Source organism: Trachypithecus francoisi, unplaced genomic scaffold (genome assembly GCF_009764315.1).
Source record: "Trachypithecus francoisi isolate TF-2019V2 unplaced genomic scaffold, Tfra_2.0 Lachesis_group6, whole genome shotgun sequence".
Lineage (NCBI taxonomy): Eukaryota > Metazoa > Chordata > Mammalia > Primates > Cercopithecidae > Trachypithecus > Trachypithecus francoisi.
This window is the reverse complement of record NW_022681471.1, coordinates 31676074-31681838: the sequence shown is the minus strand read 5'-3', so window position 1 is coordinate 31681838 and position 5765 is coordinate 31676074. Positions and strand designations below refer to the sequence as shown.

General features: G+C 42.2%; 1 pseudogene; it reads right to left on the bottom strand.

The window, feature by feature from the left end:
- Nucleotides 1–594: 594 nt before the first annotated feature.
- On the bottom strand, nucleotides 595–2534 carry LOC117077856 (annotated as a pseudogene).
- Between the last annotated feature and the right edge of the window lie 3231 nt (nucleotides 2535–5765).

The following is a 5765-nucleotide window of genomic DNA, read 5'->3' as shown; positions in this document are numbered from 1 at the left end:
CTTCTAAGTCTTTTGAAATAGTTTCAGTAGGATTGGCATCAATTCTTCTTTGAATGTCTTATAGAATTCAGCTGTGAATCCTTGTGGTCCACCTGGGCTTTTGTTGTTGTTGCTGTTGTGGGCAGTGATTTCTTTTCTTTAAATTACTGTTTAAATTTTACTGCTTGCTATTGATCTGTTCAGGATTTCTATTTCTTCTTGATCAAAGCTAGGGGGATTGTATGTTTCCAGGAGTTTATTCATTTCTTCTAGATTTTCTGGTTTATGTGCATAGAGGTTTTCATAATAGTCTTGAATGATCCTTTGTATTTCTGTGGAGTCAGTTGTAAAGTTTAACATTTCATTTCTTTTTTTTTTTTTGCGAAATTTAAATAGTTTTATTTAAGACTTTGCATTTTTCCTGTACAATAGTGCTTATAAAGTGCAATGTTATATCCTTCCCCTGTGTATATGTTCCATATTCAAGTATTGAGAATGCCCAGTAACTTACTATAGCAGCTGGACTTTCTAAAACTGCCACAGAATTTGCTACAAATTTAGGTCCTTCAATATTTTAAATGTGTGGAACAATGCTACATCTATACTTGTGTTGACTTAATCAACCTCTTCAATGGTGAGCCCTGAGGAAGCACCACCAGAGGGAGGAGCTCCACCACGAGGGAATCCCCCAGGCATTCCTCCTGGCTTGCCTCCTGCACTCGGGTACAGCTTGGTAATGATGGGGTTGCAGACTTTCTCCAGCTCTTTCTGCTGATGTTCAAATTCTTCCTTTTCAGCAGTCTGATTCTTATTGAGCCAGTTGATAATTTCATTATACTCGTGCAGAATCTTCTGTTTGTCTTCATCGTTAATCTTGCCTTGAATTTTCTCATCTTTGAGAGTTGCTTTCATGTTGAATTCACAGGAGTCAAGTGAATTATTGGATGACACTTTGTCCCTCTGCTTCTTATCTTCAGCTTTGTACTTCTCAGCTTCCTGGACCATATGTTCAATGTCTTCCTTGCTCAAATGGCCCTTGTCATTAGTGATAGTAATCTTATTCTTTTTTCTTGTACTCTTGACCACAGCAGAGAGATTGAGGATGACATTGGCATCAGTGTCAAAAGTGACTTCAATCTGAGGAACACCTCCGGGTGCAGGAGGTATGCCTGTGAGTTCAAACTTGTCAAGCAGGTTGTCATCCTTGGTCATGGTATGCTCACCTTAATAAACCTGAATAAGCACACCAGGCTGGTTGTCAGAATAGGTAGTGAAGGTCTGTGTCTGCTTGGTAGGAATGGTAGTAGTATGTTTGATGAGGTTGGTCATGACTCCACCAGCAGTTTCAATACCAAGGGAAAGAGGAGTGACATCCAAGAGCAGCAAATCTTGAACATTTTCAGACTTGTCTCCAGACAGGATGGCTGCCTGGACAGCTGCACCATAAGCAACAGCTTCATCAGGGTTGATGCTCTTATTCAGTTATTTTTCATGGGAGAAGTCTTGGAGAAGCTTCTGAATCTTGGGGATATGAGTAGAAATACCAACCAGGACAATATTGTGAATCTGTGACTTGTCTAGTTTGGCATCTCGAAGGGCTTTCTCTACCAGGTCCAGGGTTCTACGGAACAGGTCAGCATTCAGTTCTTCAAATCAGGCACGGGTACTGGAGGTATAGAAGTCGATTCCTTCAGAGAGAGAATCGATCTCAGTACTGGCATGGGTGCTGGAAGAGAGAGTACTCTTAGCACATTCACAAGCAGTACGGAGGCATCTTACAGCCCTCTTATTCTCACTGATGTCCTTCTTGTGTTTGTGCTTGAACTCAGCAATAAAACAGTTGACCATTCGGTTGTCAAAATCTTCTTCACCCAAGTGGGTGTCTCTGGCTGTAGATTTGGCCTCAAAGATTCCATCCTCAGTATTGAGGATTGACACATCAAAAGCGCCACCTCCCAGGTCAAAGATCAGCATGTTTCTTTCTGCTCTAACCTTTTTGTCTAAGCTGTAAGCAATAGCATCAGCAGTTGGTTCATTAATAATTCTAAATACCTTGAGACCAGCAATAGTTCCAACATCTTTGTTAGCCTGGTACTGAGTCATTAAATTAAGCCGGCACTGTGAACACAGCATTAGTAATAGTCTTCCCAAGGTAGGCTTCTGCAATTTCCTTCATCTTTGTCAGAACCATAGAGGACACCTCCTTTTGGGTAGAAGCTTTTGGTCTCTCCCTTGTATTCTACTTGGACCTTAGGCCTGCCAGCATCATTCACCACCATGAAGGGCCAATGCTTCATATCAGATTGGACAACAGCATCATCAAATCTGCGTCCAAATAGATGTTTGGCATCAAAAATTGTGTTGGTGGGGTTCATTGCAACTTGATTCTTTGAGGCATCACCGATCAATCGTTCAGTGTCCGTAAAGGTGACATAGCTTGGAATGGTTCGGTTTCCCTGATCATCGGCAATTATCTCTATTTTTCCCTGCTGGAAAACACCCACACAAGAGTATGTAGGGCCAAGAGCCATACCAACTGCAGGTCCCTTCGGCATGGTTGCTGGCATGCAGGGCTGGCTGCAACAACAAAGAAAGCCACAGGAACCCTGAGAGCTGCAGGCAAGCTCAATGAGCTACAGTTTCATTTCAAATTGAACTTATTTGAATCTTCTCTCTTCTTTTCTGGGTTTATCTAGTTACTGGGCTATACATTTTCTTCGTTTTTTCTGAGAACCAACTTTGTTTTATTCATTTTTTTGCTTTCAATTTCATTTAGTTCTGCTTTAATATTTGTTATTTTTTTCTTTTGCTAACTTTGGGTTTGATTTGTTCTTGTTTCTCTAGTTCCTTGAGGTGTAACAGTAAGTTGTCTATTTGTTATCTTTCTGTCTTTTTGATGTAGGCATTTAGCGCTGTAAACATTCCTCTAGACGTGCTTTTGCTGTATTCCTGAAGTTTTGATAACTTGTCACTGTTATTCATTTTGAAAAAATTCTTAACTTTCGATTTGATTTCATTATTAACCCACAAATTATTCACAAGCATATTGTTTAATGTCCATTTATTTGTAGTCTTGAGGGTGCCTTTTGGCATTGATTTCTAGTTTTATTCTACTGTGATCTGAGAAGATACTAGATATTATTTTAATTTTTTAAAATTTTATTAAGATTTGTTTTGTGGGTGAGGTGGCTAGCAAGATGGCCACATAGGAACAGCTCTGGTCTGCAGCTCCCAATGAGATCAAATGCAGAAAGTGAGTGATTTCTGCATTTCCAACTGAGGTACCCAGCTTATCTCATTGGGACTGGTTAGACAGTGGGTGCAGCCCACAGAGGGAAAGTCAAAGCAGGGTGGGGCATCGCCTCACCCTGGAAGTGCAAGGGGTTGTGGAACTCCCTTCCCTAGCCAAGGGAAGCCGTGAGGGACTGTGCCATGAGGAATGGTGCATTCCAGCCCAGATACTATGCTTTTCCCATGGTCTTCACAACCTGCAGAACAGGAGAGTCCCTCGGGTGCCTACGCCACCAGGGCTCTGGGTTTCAGGCACAAAATTGGTGGCCGTCTGGGCAGACACTGAGCTAGCTGCAGGAGTTTTTTTTTTCATACCCCAGTGGCACCTGGAATGCCAGCGAGACAGAACTGTTCACTCCCCTGAAAAGGGGGCTGAAACAAGGGATTCAAGTGGTCTAGCTCAGCGGATCCCATTCCCATGGAGCCTAGCAAGCTAAGATCCACTGACTTGAAATGCTTGCTGCCAGCACAGCAGTCTGAAGTCGACCTGCTTGGTGGGGGGAGGGGCGTTTGCCATTACTGAGGCTTCAGTAGGCAGCTTTCCCCTCACAGGGTAAACAAAGCCACTGGGAAGTTTGAACTGGGCAGGGCCCAGTGCAGCTTGGCAAAGCTGCTGTAGCCAGACTGCCTCTCTAGATTTCTCCTCTCTGGGTAGAACATCTCTGAAAGAAAGGCAGCAGCCCCAGTCAGGGGCTTATAGATAAAACTCCCATCTCCCTGGGACAGAGCACCTGGGGGAAGGGGCAGTTTGTTGTGGGCACAGGTTAAGCAGACTTAAACGTTCTTGCCTGCTGGCTCTGAAGAGAGCAGCAAATCTCCCAGCACAGAGCTCGAGCTCTGCTAAGGGAGAGACTGCCTCCTCAAGTGGGTCCCTGACCCCCGTGCCTCCTGACTGGTAGACACCTCCCAGCAGGGGTCAACAGACACCTCATACAGGAAAGCTCTGGCTGGCATCTGGCGGGTGCCCCTCTGGGATGAAACTTCCAGAGGAAGGAACAGGCAGCAATCTTCGCTTGCAGCCTCTGCTGGTGATACCCAGGTAAACATGGTCTGGAGTGGACCTCCAGGAAACTCCAGCAAAACTATAGCAGAGGGGCCTGACTGTTAGAAGGGAAACTAACAAACAGAAAGGGATAGTATCAATGTCAACAAAAAGGACGTCCACACAAAAACCCCATCTAAAGGTCACCAACATCAAAGACCAAAGGTAGATATAAGCCATTGTAACTGGAGTCTCATTGTAATTTTGATCTGCTTTTCTTCAATGACCAGTGATGTTGAGCACCTTTTCATATGTCTGTTTGCTATTTGTATGTTCTTTTGAGAAATGTCTATTCATTTTTTTGCCTACTTTTTAGTCATACTATTAGATTTTTTCTATAGTGTTGATTCAGCTCATCATGTAGTCTGTTTATTAATCCCTTGTCAAATGAGTAGTTTGAAAATATTTTCTCCCATTCTGTGGGATGTTTCTTTACTTTATTAATAGTTTTCTTAGCTGTGCAGAAGCTTTTTAATTTTATGTGATCTCATTTGTTCATTTTTGCTTTGCTTGCCTGTACTACTAGTAGGACATTACTCAAGAAATTTTTGTCCACATCAATATCCCGGAGATTTTCCCTAAGATTTTGTTCTAGCAGTTTCATAGTTGTGGGCCTTAGATTTAAGACTTTAATCCATTTTGATTTTTTTTTTTATATGGTGAGAGATACGTATCTAGTTTCATTCTTCTGCATATGAATATCCAGTTCCCCAGCACCATTTATTGAAGGGACTGTCTTTTCCCCAATGTATGTTCTCAACATCTTTGTCAAAAATGAGTTCACTATAGGTGTGTGGATTTATTTTGGGGTTCTGTATTCTGTTTCGTTGGTCTATGTGTCTGTTTTTGTGCCAGTGTTGTGCTGTTTCAGTCACTATAGCTAGGTAATACAACTTGAAGTCAGATAATGTGATTCCTCCAGTGTTGTGGGAAGTCAGGGACCCCGAATGGAGGGACCGGCTGAAGCCATGGCAGAAGAACATAAATTGTGAAGATTTAATGGATATTTATTAGTTCCCCAAATTAATACTTTTATAATTTCTTACACCTGTCTTTATTGCAGTCTCTGAACAAAATTTGTGAAGATTTCATGGACATTTATCACTTTCCCAATCAATACTCTTATAATTTCCTATGCCTGTCGTTTACTTTAATCTCTTAATCCCATCATCTTCATAAGCTGAGGATGTATGTCACCTCAGGATCCTGTGATGATTGTGTTATCTGCACAAATTGTTTGTAGAGCATGTGTGTTTGAACAATATGAAATCTGGGCATCCAAAAGGAACAGGATAGCTGCGATTTTCAGGGAACAAGGAAGATAACCATTGGGCCTGACTGCCTGTGGGGCCAGAGAGAACAGAGTCATATTTCTCTTCTTACAAAAGCAAATAGGAGAAATATCACTGAATTCTTTTTCTCAGCAAGGAACAGCCCTGAGAAAGAGAATGCA